Source organism: Lithobates pipiens, unplaced genomic scaffold (genome assembly GCF_037356315.1).
Source record: "Lithobates pipiens isolate NorthernLeopardFrog02 unplaced genomic scaffold, aLitPip1_a1.2 Scaffold_18, whole genome shotgun sequence".
Classification (NCBI taxonomy): domain Eukaryota; kingdom Metazoa; phylum Chordata; class Amphibia; order Anura; family Ranidae; genus Lithobates; species Lithobates pipiens.
This window is the reverse complement of record NW_027507758.1, coordinates 373,754,905-373,772,635: the sequence shown is the minus strand read 5'-3', so window position 1 is coordinate 373,772,635 and position 17,731 is coordinate 373,754,905.

Here is a 17,731-nt window from a genome sequence, read left to right as displayed (position 1 = left end):
TTTAAGTACCATACCCCATAACTGCAGCTATGGCATCATACAATTTTCCAATCTGGTTTTGGATAGCTTTCACTGCTTCCATGTGACTCTCCCAGTGTGTGATGCTCAGTGGTTTCACTGTAATCTGAATGCCCAAGGTGGTGTTTTAGGATTTGCCAATGGTGGGTAGATGCAGAGAATAAAGCATATACACTTTGTATTACATTAAAGAATTCAGCAGCTTCAGAACAGTCCGAGGCAGCATCGCTGATGACCAAGTTCAATAAATGGGAACTGCATGGGACAAAAAAGGCTCTGGGATTTAACTCTCACACTCGTGTTTGTACACCACTCTTTTTTCCCTTCATATTAGCTCCATTATCAAATCCCTGTCCTCTCATATCCTTAAGCTCAATTCACATTTCTTCAAGCTTCTCAATAAGTATCTTTGTCATCCCAGATCCTGTAGAATCTATGTCGATGAACTCCAAGAAATGTTCTCTGACATTTACACCTGAGTCTGTCGCTGTTACAAAACGCAATATTAAAGTCATTTGTTCAGAATGGCTTATATCAGGTGTACAGTCAAGAACTACAGAGTAATATTTTGCAGCAATCAAGTTTCCCACAATTGTCTGTCTGATTTGTCCTGCCAGTAACTGGATTATTTCATTCTGAGCAGTTTTTCCAAGATAGAGAATGTGGGTTTCTTTGCTGGTTACTCTTCTGAGATGTTCTTTAAGTACTGTCTCAAAATCTCCCATCAACTCCACAATTTTAAGATAATTACCATTGCTTGGCACAAATAGCTAATCTTATGTACCACGCAGTGCTAGGTTTTGAGTAGAGAGGAATAATGGCAATGAGCCTTTTTAGTACATTTTCCCAGTGCTTAGTGTCCACTTCTTACTTCTCTTGATGTTTTGCATCTATGGTAGACTTTAACTGTAGTCTTGTGCGCAGTTCTATGGAGTGCCCTCCAGCTATGGAATGCCCTCTCGTGAGATGGGGTCTTCTCATGACATGTCAAAATCCTACTCAGAGTTGCCAGTAGGGATGAGCTTCGTGTTCGAGTCGAACATACGCGCCCGTTCACGCCAAATTCATGTGGCGCTCACGGTCCACAATGCACTGCGCCATTGCAGTGCATTGCTGGCTCATGATTGGCCAAGCATGCACTGTGGCCACGCTGGCTTGGCCAATCACAGCGCCGGCAGTGAGGAGAGCCATGATTGGCCACAGGCAGGATGCCTGTGGCCAATTATAGCTCAGGCTGTGTAGTACACGCCCCACACTATATAAGGCCGCAAGCGTGGCGGCCTTGTGTAGTGTGTTGGCGTCTGTATGAGTTAGTGGGTGTTCTCTGTGTACCTTCAACACACTATACACCGTTCATTATTGGCCGATTTTGCGTTCTTGCTCTTCTGTAATTGAGCTGTTAGCAATCTGCAGGAGTTTGTGCCTGTTGTCTGCATGCCCTGACCGCAGTATACACCGTTATATCCACCTACATAGCTAGCTATATTGCGCTTTTATAATAGAGCTTGCAGCCAGTTGTAGGAGATTGTGCATGCTGTCTGTGTGCCCTGACCGCAGTATACACCGTTATATCCACCTACATAGCTAGCTATATTGCTCTTTTGTAATAGAGGTTGCAGTCAGTTGTAGGAGATTGTGCCTGTTGTCTGCGTGCCCTGACCGCAGTATACACCGTTATATCCACCTACATAGCTAGCTATATTGCTCTTTTGTAAAAGAGCTTGCAGTCAGTTGTAGGAGATTGTGCGTGTTGTCTGCGTGCCCTGACCGCAGTATACACCGTTATATCCACCTATATAGCTCTTCTCTTCTCTCTAGAGCCATCTGCAATCTGCAGGAGTTAGTGGGTGTTGTGAGCCTCCAGCACAATATACACTACCCAATTGATGGTTTACCCATCTCCCTTCAGGCCATTACCATGTCTGGAAGGCCAACAAGGAGAAGCAGACAGGTGCGAGCCAATAAAAGAGGGCAAGCAGGCTCTGTGTCTAGAGACAACAGTGCTGGTCATGGACGTGGTGCATCGTCATCATCAGCACGTGGCCATGGGACATGCTTGTCCTTCTTTTCGGCAGCTGGAAATGCTGAGCCGCATCATACTGAAGACTTGGTAGAGTGGATGACCAAGCCCTCTTCATCCCCCTCATCCTCTCTCTCCCAGACTCAGGGTACTAGCAAAGCAGCTGCCAACGCATCGTCTTCCCTCCTCTCAATATCATCATCAGTGACTCCTTCCCTAGACCCACCACGTCCTCCTGAGGAGTCTCCTGAACTCTTTGAGCACAGTGTTGGGTACATGCTCCAGGAGGATGCCCAGTGTTTTGTAGGCTCTGATGATGATACTCAGCTAGAGGAAAGCAGTAGCGTGAGCGCAGAGAAAGGGGATGCTCAAGAAGGACAGCAATCTGGCAGTCATGTTCCACAAGCTGCAGCATACTGCCAGGTTTGCTCCAGCGATGAAGAGGGAGGGGATGATGAGGGCACTGACTCCACGTGGGTGCCTGGTAGGAGAGAGGAGGAGGAGGCACATGTCCAACGAGGCAGGATGCCCTCCGGGGGCCAGCTTAGGGGCAGCACACCGACTGAATCACACCGTAGAGCTCCGTCTGTGCAGGGCGCTGCCTCTGCGCGTTATTCTAAAAGTTCTTTGGTGTGGGCCTTTTTTGAGACGAGTGCATCAGACTGCACCACTGCTATTTGCAACATATGTCTCAAGCGTATCTCGCGTGGCCAAAACATCAGCCGCAGCACCACATGCTTGACCAGACATATGTTGACCTGCCATGCAGCTCGTTGTCAAGCGTACCTCAAAGACCCACACCAAAGAACAAAGCGGACCTCTCCTTGCTCCTCATCAGCTGGGATCTGCAACCCCACTAGACCTTCAGTCCTCTCTGAAACCTGCTCTGAGAGGAATGAAGGTGTAGAATTAGGTGTGTCACAGCCAAGTGCTTCCGGGCACTCTGCTAGCAGTACACCCACGTCCGATTATAGCAGGCAAATTTCCCTGCCCCAGCTGCTGGACCGTCGAAAGACGTTCACTCCCAGCCATCCACATGCCCAGCGGTTGAATGCTAGCTTGGCTAAATTGCTAGCACTTCAACTGCTGCCTTTTCAGTTGGTAGACTCGGCCCCCTTCCGTGAGTTTGTACAATGTGCGGTTCCTCAGTGGCAGGTCCCCAAACGCCACTTTTTCTCACGGAAGGCTATTACGGCTCTCTACCGGCATGTCATTGCCTCACTGGACAGGGCGGTAAGGTGCATATTACCGCTGACTCTTGGTCCAGGTCCAGCAGGCATGGACAGGGGCGTTACCTGTCTTTCACGGCCCATTGGGTCACTCTTATGGCAGCTGGGAAGGATGCAGAACAAGGTGCAGTAGTGTTGGAGGTTGTTCCGCCACCACGCCTCCAAAATGCTACTGTTGGTTGTGACACACCTCTCTCCTCCACCCCCTCCTCTTCTTCTTCCTCCATGGCCTCTTCCAGTGCTCTGTCCTCAGAACCAGGACAAAACGATGCCATGCCGTGCTTGCGCTGGTTTGTTTGGGGGACAGGAGCCACACTGGGGCAGATATTTTGTCATCTCTGCAGGGGCAGGCCGAGAGGTGGTTGACGCCACGCCAGCTTAAGCCAGGAATGGTGGTGTGCGACAATGGCACCAACCTCCTCTCCACTCTCCGACAAGGACAACTGACCCATGTGCCCTGTGTGGCTCACGTCCTTAACCTGGTGGTGCAGCGGTTCTTGGGCAGGGGGCCCGGGCTTACAGGATGTCCTGAAGCAGACCAGGAAAGTCTGTGTGCATTTCCGCCGATCATTTAATGCCTGTGCTCGGCTGGCTGAGCTCCAAAAGGAGTTGAACCTGCCCAAGAACCGCCTTATATGTGACATGCCCACCACGTGGAACTCAACGTTGGCCATGCTGCAGCGGATGCACACGCAGCAGAGGGACATCAATAAATACCTGTGCGACTACGGCACCAGGACAGGGTCAGGGGAGCTCGGTTTTTTTCTCACCACACCAATGGGGCATGATCAGGGATGCATGCACTGACTTGTCACCGTTTGAGGAGGCCACAAGGATGGTGAGCAGTGACAGTGCATGCATCAGTAACACTGTACCTCTTGTCCACCTGTTGGAGCATACGCTGCATGGAATAATGGACAGGGCACTTGAGGCAGAACAGAGGCAGGAAGAGGAGGACTTTTTTGCCTCTCAGGGCCCCCTTTATCCAGACAGTGCTCCTGCTATCCCACCCATCACACAGGAAGAGGAGGAGGAGGAGGAGGAGGATGATTGTGCCAGCATGGAGGTGGAGGCTGGCACTCAGCATCAGCAGCAGTCTTGTAGGGATGATTTACAGTCCCAAGAAACCCGTGGACTTGTACGTGGCTGGGAGGAGGTATCTGAGGACTGCAGACCGAATGCCTCAGCTAACCTACGCTGCATGGCCTCCCTGATCCTGCAAAGCCTGCGGAAGGATCCTCGTATTCTTCGAATCAAGGAGAGGGACCATTACTGGCTGGCCCCTCTCCTTGATCCACGGTACAAGGGTAAGGTTGCCGAACCTTATCTTGCCGTCGCAGAGGGAGCAGAGGATCAGACATCTCCGGGAGGCCTTGCAGAAAGGTCTGTGCAACGCGTTCCCAGAGAGTGGGAGGTTACAAACTCATGGTCCTGGACAACGTGTTGCTGAGGCATCGGTCAGAAGGAGCGGTGGAGAAGGTGGCAGTCTGACCGATGCGTTCAGACAATTTTTTAGTCCGCAGCCCCAAGGTATGATCGGTTCCAGCAACCATTGCCAGCTTCTGATTTACATGGTGCAGGAATACCTAGGGGCAAGGTCAGACTTGGACACCTTTCCCACCGAAAATCCTCTGGCTTACTGGGTCTTGAGGATGGATCATTGGCCAGAGCTTGCACAGTATGCAATTGAGCTACTGGCCTGTCCTGCATCCAGCGTTCTTTCAGAACGCACCTTCAGTGCTGCTGGTGGCTTTGTTACCGATCACAGGGTGCACCTGTCCACCGACTCAGTTGATCGTCTGACCTTCATCAAGATGAATCAGTCTTGGATCACCCACAGCAACCAAGCACCTGAAGCTGATGTAACCGTATAATTTATTTTTTTAAATATCACATCCCTTCAAGACTTCCTATGCTGATTCTGAGTGACTGTCCTGCTATGTTGATTGTCTATCCTCTTCCTCCTCTGCTGATATGTTGGAAGAACATTTTTGGTTCTGGGTGATGCCACCAGCCAATTAATTACAATTTTTGATGCAATGCTTTGCAGCAGGGCTCATTCCTGCACCACAATTAGAGTATATGGGAGAGGTTGCAGGGTCGTGGCACCAGCACCAGTGCCAACAGCCCAATTTTTCAGCCCTTGTTTAACAGGGGCATGTAATTACAATTCTTGATATAATATTTCACAGCAGGGCCATTTGCTGTGCCCACCCAGAGTAACTGTGAGGACTTATAGTGTTGTTGCACCAGCACCAGCACCACAACCACCAAAGGTCAATTTTTCTACCACTGTTCAACAATGGCATGTAATTACAATTCTTGATATAATCGTTCTCAGCAGGGTGCTCCAGCGCCCACCAAGAGTCACTTTGAGGGCTTACAATGTTGTGGCAACACCAACACCATGTTCCGCCATTTCTGCAGAGCATATAGGGCAGGTCCCTACTTTCAAACATCCAACTTACAAACGTCTCCTACTTGCAAACGGAAGGAGACAACAGGAAGTAAGATGAAAAAACGAATTATACAGGGGTGATAACCCTTCCCTATGTTTTCCAAAAAGCTTAAAAATAGATTTTTTGACTGGAGCTACACTTTAAAAATGTACCAGCTCAAAATTACAAACAGATTCTACTTAACACAACAAATCTACTCAGTCCCTGTCTTGTTTGAACCTCCTGTATACTGCTGTTCTGAGTATATAGGGCCCCACGTCTTTCCTTTTTTTAATATGGGTACGGGGTTCCCCTTAATATCCTTACAAGACCCAAAGGGGCAGGTAATGGGCAGGGGGGGCTACCCATGCCATTTTTCTCAATGATTTTCATCCATATTGCCAGAACCAGATATTACATTAAAAACGCAAGCAGTTTGAAATGACTTTTTTTCCGTTAAATGTCATTTTGTGCAGGGACTGTTCTAAACACGGGAAACACGTGGCACTTCACAGGCATACTATAGACACCCCCCCAGGCACGATACTTAAAGGAATATTTCACTTTTTTTTTTCACTTTAATAGTCATTATATCAGTCCTTCCGCCAAAACGGCCATTTTTAAAAACATTTTAGGCATTGACTCATGTCCCCTGGGGCAGGAGCCAGGTCCCCAAACCCTTTTTAGGACAGTATCTTGCATATTAGCCATTAAAATTGGCACTTTTTATTTCGAACGTTCGAGTCCTATAGACTTCAATGGGGTTCTAAAGTTCGTACGAATTTTCGGTCCGTTCGAAAGTTCTGGTGCGAACCAAACCGGGGGTGTTCGGCTCATCATTAGTTGCCAGTTATTTGTTCCTTTAGAACTTAAAGCAGATGCAATGATTTTGGAAAACCTTGTTGCAAAAGCAATATGCAGCATTCTTGCTCTTTGAGTACCTCAGCCATGGTGTCTCCACTTTCTCCATATTCGGTAGTGTCCACCAATAATGCATCCGGTGAAAGCTTCTTTTGTGTTCAGACTTGTTTTTTGGAAAGCTGAAACTTTTCACCTGATGTCGGCCATATGTTACCAGGGTGTCCCTCAGTTTAATGCTCATATTTGGCCAAAGCCCTGGGTCCTCTAGCAATGAAGAACTGAAATCAGAGTCACCAGGAACCAGCTCCTCCACCATGCTCACATCCATTGGACTTTCCTCTTCCAGAACATGTATAGCTTCAGCATTTTGAGATGCTGATGTGGATGCAGTAGGACTCATTTCACCAGGGGTCTCACTATCTGAGTTAAAGGGATTATTAAGTAAAATTTTTTATTTTTTTAAAATAACAAACATGTTATACTTAACTCCACTGTGCAGCTCGTTTTGCACAGAGTGGCCCCGAACCTGCTCTTCTGGTGTCCCTCGGCGGCTGTCTCTGCTTCCTTCCGCAGGTACTTCTCACGTTCATGCGAGCTCCCTCGCATGGTGAGAAGCACCTGCGGGCGCATTCCCGTGATACAGCCGGCGGCTATAGCCGCTCACTGTATCACACGGCCCCGCCCCCTGGCGCGCTGCGTCATTGGATGTGTCAATGGCTGCGCTGCTTTCAATCCATCCACTCCAGCCAATCAGCGGCCAGGCTGAGCGTCAAAGAGGACGGCGGGGCGAGCGTGGGATTTTCGAGGGGTCGGGTAAGTAAAACAGGGGGACTGGGGGCGCCGGCAGGGCTAGATGTTTTTTCACCTTAATGCATAGAATGCATTAAGGTGAAAAAGCATTTACCTTTACAACCCCTTTAACAGTTTGCTCCTCAGATGGAAGCTCCTGCTCCATAGGAGATTTGTCTCGACTCCTTGGCTTATTAAATTTCAGCATGGCTCCTTTCTGCTTTAGTAAAAAGCCTCCTTTTTTGCTCGGACCTTTGCATATTGTTCACCAGAAAGACATATGCGTTTCTTTCCATCAGACATGGCTGCTGTATACTGCTGGCATAAAAAATGGAAAACAAAAAAGGACTATTCCACTGTGTATCAGGTGGACAAATCACATGCTACATTACCTCCCAAATCACTTGCCATTTTGTACTTGTGATAACCAGTGACTGAACCTGTTCTATTTCCAGTATGTCCTTCTTTTCTACTGGTGCATAAAATTACACTGCATATTCCAGATGCAGTCTTACCACTGATGTAAAATTATGTTCTAATCTCTTAAGCTTCATACACACGGTTCGATTTTCAGAAGGGGATTGATTGTCTGTTGACAGACTGTTGTCTGAAATTCTTACCATTAGTATGATCCTTTTGACAATTGTTGTCCAATCTTACAATAACAAATATTAGATGACAGGCTAGTAAATTTTTGTCAAACGACAGCTCCACGTCAGATTTTCGGATGGTCAGTACACAAACCCGTCACACAGAAGTCAAAAGTATAAACACGCATGCTCGGAATTAATGCTTACCAAACACAAAATTAGCAGAAGGGGGCCAAAGGGTGGCGCTCAAGAACTGAAATTCCTCGTAGTATATCACTATGTTCGTGTTTGTGGCACAATGTGTGCAACGTTAGTATGCAAGACAAGATCCTGGCACATGCCCTTTTGACCAAAATCAGATGCTCGGTTGTCCAACAATCGTACCATGTGTATGAGGCTTTAGACCAGGGGTTTGTGAAACTGCGGCCCTTCAGCTGCTAATGGCCTACATCTTCCATAATACTCTGTCAGCTAAGAGGCTGTCAGAGGAGTATAAGAGATGTAGTCATTCGGGAGGGCAAAAGTGTGACAACCCCTGCCTTAGACCTGTTCACTTTTTAAAATAAGACAACAGCTAGTTTGCCTTTTTCAACAGCTATACAGTCTACAGTCATCCAAAAACACCTAAATCCCTTTCTTTTGTGGATTTAACCAACATATAACTATTTACAGAGTATAATTAGCATTCATATTGCTCTGGGACATGTGTGCACGCTAATAACCCACTGGAATTCAGGATCTCCCATAAAACAGGTGAATGTCAGTTTGGTGAAAGGATAATTGTCAACATAATAAAATAGCACAGTTATTAAATTAAAATGCAAGCTCATAGAAAGATGCTTAGTTACAGTGAGTAAATCCATATTTTTTTATTTTAATGAGGCAGAAGGCCACTAATTTGAATAATGCACTAATTGTGCAAACTGGAGGAATGTAAAAATGTTGGTTCTATCCCAATGGGGAGAGAAAATAATTTTATTTTTAGGGATTTTTTACATTTAATACTTATAACAGTCATCATTCTGCCCACAAACAGAGGCAGCTCAAGACTTTGTGAGGCCTTACGCCCTACTGCCTTAGGCTGTACTTGCATAGAATGCATTAAGGTGAAAAACCTTGAGGGTTTACAACCCCTTTAAAGCATGTTGTACAGCACAGTGCTTGTGCTATGTAATTTGGTCCTCCGTATCATCTAAAATACCTGGCTGATCCTGCCTGGCTATACCCCCACACCCGGTAGGTATAGCATATGTAGGTTAGGGAAAGTACAATTGCGCAAAGTGTAGAAACACACAGCAGCCAATCAAAATGCACCTTTTTTCTGATATCTCCAAACTAAAATTTGATTGACTGCTTTGCGATATTGCACATTCCATACCCTCATTACTTTTTTAATAACTTTGTTTCATAAACTTAAAAGTGTGAACAGTGGCGTAACTGTTGTCATGGCAGCCCATATGGGCGGGAGGGGACCCATTAGAGAGACTGTTGAGGCAAATTAAACACAGAAAATTTGATTGTACCTAATAACACAGGCATAGAGATTGTTAAAGATTGGAGAGGTACAGTCCCAAGCTATTCTTTCTAAAATTTCAGTAGCTCGGAAGAGCACTGCTAAAGCCCTATAACACGATCAGAAATTCTGCCAGCAAAAGTCGGATGTGAGCTTTTGGTCCGAAATACCGACCGTGTGTATGCTCCATTGGACTTTTGCTGGCAGAATTCCAGCCAGCAAAAGATTGAGAGCGGGTTCTCTATTTTTCGGCCGGAAAAAGTTCTGATTCCTACGCATGCTCAGAATCAACTTGATGCATGCTCGGAAGCATTGAACTTAATTTTATCGGCTCGTCGGAGTGTTGTACATCACCGCGTTCTTGACGGTTGAAAGTTCAGAGAACTTTTGTGTGACCGTGTGTATGCAAGCCAAGCTTGAGTGGAATTCTGTTGGAAAAACCATCCAAGTTTTTGTCCGACGGAAAATCCGCTCGTGTGCATTAGAGGGATGGGGGGGGGGGGGGTAAACTGCTATGTTATAGTGGTCTGGGATTCAGGGCACCTTGAAGACTGCAGCAGCCTGTTCAATACTTTTATGGCATTGAAGGCATCCACTTCCTACTCCAAAACAACAACCTCAAGCAGATCAAGTTTGATTAACCACTTAACAACCGCCCATTGCTGATTAACGGCTTCAGGGCGGTTGTTTAACTCTGAGAGGCCGTTAATTAACGGCCTCCCAGAATTCTGCTCTCGCGCGCCCCCTGGGGCGCGCACACGAGAGCATCCGTGACCGCCGGGTCCACTGGACCCGGCGCATCACGGATCACGGTAAACGGGTGCTCATTGTGGCCGATTACCACGTGATCGCTCCGTCAAATGACGGAGTGATCACTTGTAAACAAACCGGCGTCATGTTATGACGCCGGTTCCTCCCTCCCCTCTCTGTACCGATCGGTACAGCGGAGGGGGAAGAGATCGGTGTCAGCAGCGCTGTGGGCTGCATCTGCAGTGCCCACATCACTGCTCACCGAAATTTAACCCCTCAATTCCCTGCCATTACTCTGCAATACTCTGAAATACCCTGCAACACTCGGCAATGCTCTGCAACACCCGCCAATACCCTGCAACACTCTGCAATGCTCTGCAACACCCTCCAATACCCTGCAATGCTCTGCAACACCCGTCAATACCCTGCAACACTCTGCAACACCCGCCAATACCCTGAAACACTCTGCAATGCTCTGCAACACCCGCCAATACCCTGCAATGCTCTGCAACGCCATACTCTGTGATACCCAGCCATACTCTGAGATACCCAGCCATACTCGGAGATACCCAGCCATACCCAGCCATAGTCGGTGATACCCTGCAATACCCAGCCATAGACATCCCCCCTCCCGCCGCCCTCCGGTGCTTCTACCGACTCGCCAATACGATCAAAGCCGGAATCTTTTTTTTTTTTTTTCAGACTTCCCAGCTTAGAGGTGAGATGCGGGGTCTTATTGACCCCATATCTCACTGTAAAGAGGATCTGTCATGCCATATTCCTATTACAAGGGATGTTTACATTCCTTGTAATAGGAATAAAAATGATCAAAAAATTTATTTTTGGGGAAAAAAATGTTAAACTAAAATAAATAAAGTAAAATGAACAATAAAAAAAATGTTTTAAAGCGCCCCTGTCCCCATGTGCTCGCATGCAGAAGCGAACGCATACGTAAGTCCCGCCCACATATGAAAACGGTGTTCAAACCACACATGTGAGGTATCGCTGCGAAAGTTAGAGCAAGAGCAATAATTCTAGCCCTAGACCTCCTCTGTAACTCAAAACATATAACCAGTAAAAAAAAATTAAATCGTCGCCTATGGGGATTTTTAAGTAGCGACGTTTGGCGCCATTCCACGAGCGTGTGCAATTTTGAAGAGTGACATGTTAGGTATCGATTTACTCAGCGTAACTTCATCTTTCACATTATGCAAAAATTGGGCTAACTTTACTGTGTTTTTTTTTTTTAAGCACAAAATTGTTTTTTTTCCAAAAAAAAGCATTCGAAAAATTGCTGCGCAAATACCGTGCAAGATAAAAAGTTGCAATGACCACCATTGTATTCTCCAGGGTGTTTGCTAAAAAAAACATAGATAATGTTTTGGGATTCTATGTAATTTTCTAGCAAATAAATGATGATTTTTACATGTAGGAGAGAAATGTCAGAATTGTCCTGGGTGCTCCAGAACGCCTGATGGCGCTCCCTGCATGTTGGGCCTCTGCATGTGGCCACGCTGTGTAAAAGTCTCACACATGTGGTATTGCCGTACTCGGGAGTAATAGCAGAATATGTTTTGGGGTATAATTTGTGGTATGCATATGCTGTGTGTGAGAAATAAACTGATAATATAACAATTTTGTGGGAAAAAAAAAGTAAAAAAAAATCTTGATTTTGCAAAGAATTGTGGGAAAAAATTACAACTTCAAAAAACTCATCATGCCTCTTACTAAATACCTTGGAATGTCTTCTTTCCAAAAAGGGGTCATTTAGGGGGTATTTGTACTTTTCTGGCATGTTAGGGTCTCAAGAATTGAAATAGGCCGCCAGTACTTCAGGTGTGATCAATTTTCAGATATTGGCACCATAGCTTTTGGACTCTATAACTTTCACAAAGATCAAATAATATCCACCAATTTTCACTTATTTTTACCAAGGATATGTAGTAGTATAAATTTTGGCCAAAATTTATGAAGAAAAAATTACTAATCTGCTAAATTTTATAACAGAAACAAAGAAAAATTCATTTGTTTACAGAATTTTCTGTATTTTTTCTTTTATAGCACAAAAAATAAAAAACCAAGCGGCGATTAAATACCACCAAAAGAAAGCTCCATTTGTGTGAAAAAAAGGACAAAAATTTCATATAGGTCCAGTGTTGCATGACTGAGTAATTGTCATTCAAAATGTGAGAGCACCGAAAGCTGAAAATTGGTCTGGTTATTAAGGGTGTTTAAGTGCCCAGTGGTCAAGTGGTTAAAATTACTAGCCAGGGTCTGCAAAACTTCTAAAGACTTCTAATTAAGCCCTGTTGTAAAATTGCCATGACATAAAACATCTAGCAGAGCCCTCCTGTATCCTGGTTATAACTGGGTATCATAAGCCTCAAATAAGACAGAACCTACTAATAGCAATTGTAAAATAGTCATTAAACACTCCAGGAATGGTTGCAACTTACACCCCACACAATTAGAAGGCACCCCCTAGAGACACATGTAACCCTGATTGCCCCTGCTGTTAACCCCTTACCTGCCAGTGTCATTAGTACAGTGACAGTGCATTTTTTAAAGCACTGATCACTGTATTGGTGTCACTGGTTCCCAAAAAGTGTCAGGTTTGTCCACTAAAAATCGCTGATGACCACCATTAATAATAAAAAATATAAAAAAAAGAAAAAGGCCCTAAATCTATCCCATAGTTTGTAGACACTATAACTTTTGCTCAAACCAATCAATATACGCTTACTGGGATTTTTTTGTTCACCAAAAACATGTAGCAGAATACCTATTGGTCAAATTGATTTATTTTTTTTTATTTTTTTTATTGGATATGTTTTATAGCAGAAAGTAAAACATATTGTTTATTTTTTAATTGTCTGTCTTTTTTTGTTTATAGCGCAAAAAATAAAAACCGCAGCGGTAATCAAATACCACCAAATGGAAGATTTTGAATGGCCTCTACAAAGAGTATTCATAAATAGATAAAGTCAATTAAAAGTTGTACCATCATCCAGAAATTTTTAGAATTAAAAAGGTTGGGAGCCTGGTCCCCAGCCAGATGCTCACCAAAAAACTAGGGGGCAATTGGACAATCTCGGTACAATACACTAAAGGTATGCTCAGGTATAGAAACAATCATGTAAAAATATATACAAAAGTTCATTAATACACAATACTTGACATGATATCAATGATGAATAAATAATAGGTTACGGTCCATGTGTATCACCAAGCTAATACTCCCGATGGGGAAGATCACAGTGGGATAGTTTGTCACAGACAGTTTTTCTACTTGTTTTTTTGCTCCCATTTTTTTCTTTTTTTGCCCTCCTTCATATGCTCCAGTCCATGGCTTACCCATTCCATGTACGGTACTTTATGTCATCCAGACTGTAGCTTCAGCTTGCAGGAGCCCTGACCAATCCCCAACTAGGATCGGCAGGGGCCAGGCCTCCTTGAAATAACCAGGGTCAGCCCAGCTGGGGAGGAGATATTGGGTGGAAGAACTGAGGATGGAGTACTAGGCTGTCGGGGCCTTTGATGGAGCTCCCCAGTCTGGTGGGATGACCTTGGGCCTGAGACTCGGGTGCAGGGGGATAGAGCCCTTCAAGAACTCATGAAGGATCCGAACAGGAGGCACAGAAGGAGTCAGAGAGGACAGCGGGAGCTAGTCTTGCTGGGCAAGTCTTCAGGAGGGAACCACTGGTTGCAGGCTGGTGAGTGACATGTGAATTTGGGAGTACTGGAGAGGTATGCCAGAGAAGACTGAGAGGAGTTGGGCAGCTGCATCCAGGAGGGCTGGCAGGGCCTGAAGAGGACTGACTGTGAGCAGTAGTCCACCAGTTGGACAGCTAGCACTAAAAGATGTTCCATATTTTCTGTTACACTAAAGGGGCCCGTGGTCCCCGCCTATGGCTGGGTATCTCAGAGTATGGCAAGTTAGTTAGGCCTGGCTGAGCCAGAGTCAGGTCTAACCACCATGTGCTATCTGATCCAGGAACCATTAGACAGGAAGTGAAGAGTTGTGCTGGAGGAGTTTGGAGAAGTGTACAAAGAGTGTATATAGTTGTCCCTTGAAACTTTGCTATTATTTTGTTGGGCATCCCATAATTCTTATGCCCATACAAGTTGAATTACCTCAATAAAAAATACAAGAAAACAAAGCCAGCAGACTGTTCATTGTCTTGGAATGTCTGGGAATTGAATGCCGGGCCGGGAAGGGTGACAAGTGGGCCACATGACTTAGCAGCCCCTATGGGGGTACCACTACATCCGGGACCACTTGTTCATGGGTAACCTGCTGGTCATTGCCCCTAGCAAACAAAGTTGAGTGATCCAGGGAACTGTGCTTTGTTCCACCATTATTGAGGAATTTAACCCAGGGGAAGGACTTATGTGCTCTGCATGTTATTCAGAACTGTAGTAATAAGTTCCATTGCCCAGTTGTTACTGCCTGCTTACCCAGCTGCCCCAACCAGTGCTGGGGTGGACTTTTTAAACTAATCCTGCAATTTAGTGACTTTTCACCATGTACCGTCACCCGTGGCAACCACGGTGGGTGATCGTGCCCATGGATTACAAATATGGCCAGTGCTCAGCAAATGTTGGACATCTCACACTGGATTACAAATATGCCCAGCGCTCGGCAAATGCTTGGCATTCTGAACCTTTGCTCCAAACTCCTGCATTATTCAGTAAAGTGTGCCTGGAAGTATCTACTGTTGCTCGGGGTAATAGGGGTAAACCTGCGGGTGTCTGCGGGCGGGACTGTGCTGAGATTGTGCCCTTCAGTGAGACATTGAATACAAACTTTATTGTTGATACTGGCAAAAACTGGAAAAGACAGCGGTCATCAATTCCCAGTTGCTCAGGCACAGTTGGTGCTGAGCGACATTCCTGAACAAGTCCTGATAGCATCAGCATGCCTGCTAATTTCAGTTTGTCTAACAAGGGGTTACAGCAGCGTGCCCTGGGAGGGGTCTGCCTATCCATTTCAAAGAGCCCAGCCTGTCTGTAAGCGAGGGGGCAGTGCCATGCCCTGGAGGAGACCCAGCGTTCTCTGCTAACGGCAGACACTATGAGGTAGCGGAGCAAGAAGGCGGAGGGTGGATATCTATTCCCAACCCTGACTTTGTTGAGATGAGAACCACTCACCTGACTGGGGTTCATCCAGCAGGAGCCACAATACTATACTGTGGACCTGCTATCAGGACTCTGTTACCTGCAGCCACAGAAGTCCTGGAATCACCGTGTAAAAGCGGTGGAGTTGCAGCCTAGTTACTCCCACGTGAACAGAGCGCACATTGGAGAAGAGATTGCCGTGACCAGTGGCCTGGCAACTGTGAGTACTGCCCAGCAGGAACCAGGCAAAGTCCCTGAGGTGCCGGCCAACTCTAGGCCCCTTGCCATCTTTGTTCAGAAGGAGCCAGTGTCAGTGGAAGGTGCGCCTTCAGGTGAGCTGGAAAGAGAGAGCGAGGGCTGGGTCATTGATTGGGGTTCCCCCAGACTACAAGCTCAGTTTGGATCCCCAGAGAGACTGGCGGAGTGGTCATCTCCACGTGAAAGCTCAGAAGAGGAGTGGGAAACTGAAGGATCTCAAATCCAAGAGGCCCAGTCTGAGAGTGGAGGTGGGCCAGAGTCAGTAGTGGGGTCTGAAGAAGCTACAGGAACCCTGACCAGCAGCAGGCAGCTTTTCTTTAACAGACCCTTCACCACCCAGGTCAGAGCACCGGTCTACTGTCAGTGGGTTGTGAGGTCCCAAGACGCATGTGTCCTTCTGGGTAAAGGAAGACCAAAGGAGTTCACAAGGTTTTCCCAGTTCCAGAGGACTGACTCTGGAGTGGGGTCTGGATTATCCATATGTCCCTCCCCAGATCATGAACATTGTGGAGAACTCCCCCACTGCCAACCCACATGGCTGCAGCTGCCCCTTTCACTAGCCCTCCAGGCTGACTTTCCTCCACAGTCCTCCAGATTGCCTCTCACCAGCCCACCCGGCTGTCTCTGACCCTCTGACCCTCATAAATATTCTAGGCAGCTCCTCCTAACCTCCACCCACTAGTTGTAGAAGTTTCTACAACATTCTAGACCAGGGGGAGGCACTAGAGGAGAGGATCTCTCAGAATGAGTCATCCAGCCCTCACTGAACCCTGATCCAGATTCACAGCTCAGTGCTAGCCCTAAGTTGGCTAAATTTACCTACGCTAACAAACACACACTAACGAACCTACACTAACAACTAGCATGCACTAGAGCAGCCTTCCTCAAACTTTTCAACACAGAGGAACCCTTTGAAATAACGTTCCAGTCTCAGGGAACCCCTGCTTAAAATGAATATATCTACAACTTGTGATATATTAGTGTGATGGTCCGTGGGAATAATACCTCTTACACTTGTGGTCATTGGGAAGAATTGCTTCCCTACAGATAGCTAAAAAAGACCAATGGTATCAATGGGAACTTATCTGAGAGGCAGAAAATGCTCATTGCCCAAGGAACCCCTAGCAGCCTCTGGTGGAACCCTTGGGTTGCATGGAACCCTGGTTGAGAAACCCTGAACTAGATGGTGCTACAACTGTATAGTTGTTCTCCCTGCTGCATATCCCATATCAGGTTTTATCAGTATGGTTTTATATACAAATTTATGTGTGTATTTTTGTATTACCTGCATTATGGTTGTGAACTCTGAGATATTTTTCAAAATAAAGAATTAAAAAAGAAAAACTTTTATTTAAAAACTTTTTTAAATATCTTTTTCATTTTTATTAATCATTGGAACAGAAATATTGCAGCTGGACATTGCCGAGTGCAAGCAGCCTAAGGTTACATTCAAGCAGTCACACTGCAGCAGCCAGGAGTTGTAGATTTGCACCACTGGTTCTAAATTCTGCTTGCGCACAGTTTGGCTGTCACATTTGTACACTGTACAAATCAATGGCCAACGCCACGAAAGTCTGTATGTAACTGCTCATCTGAGTGGTTACAAGCCAATAGAGCCACAGCGGACCCTGGAAGAAGGCAGTGTGTACCCAGGGTCACTAATCGGGAGTTTCTTACAGTTTGTGGTCATGTTGCTGCATTCCAATCCGGTGTTTAGCCTCTCTCTCGTTTCTGTGCATATGTCTAAACCCAGCTCGGTTTGCTGCTTCACCAGAATACATTTATTCTTATCTTTACAGCACTGTAATGATGATCTGTAAGCACTGTGCCTCTAAGTGACCTCTCCCTCCTCTGCCTGGTAGTGACTCATCACTAGTCATCTTTTTTGTTAATTTGCTCATTTAATCTATTTCTTACTACTGGACTAACTCCTTCCTGCGTCCTATTACACACAGCACATCTTGGATTACACCCACTACTCCCATTTCTCACTGCACCCAATTCACCCAGCATGTCTCACACTGAACCCTTTACCCCCAGTACTACTCACACTGCTCCCATTTACTTACAGCGCACTTCAAACTGTTTATCCACCACTCATAGCACATTTCACATTGCATTCCCCACTCCTAAATCATCTAACATTG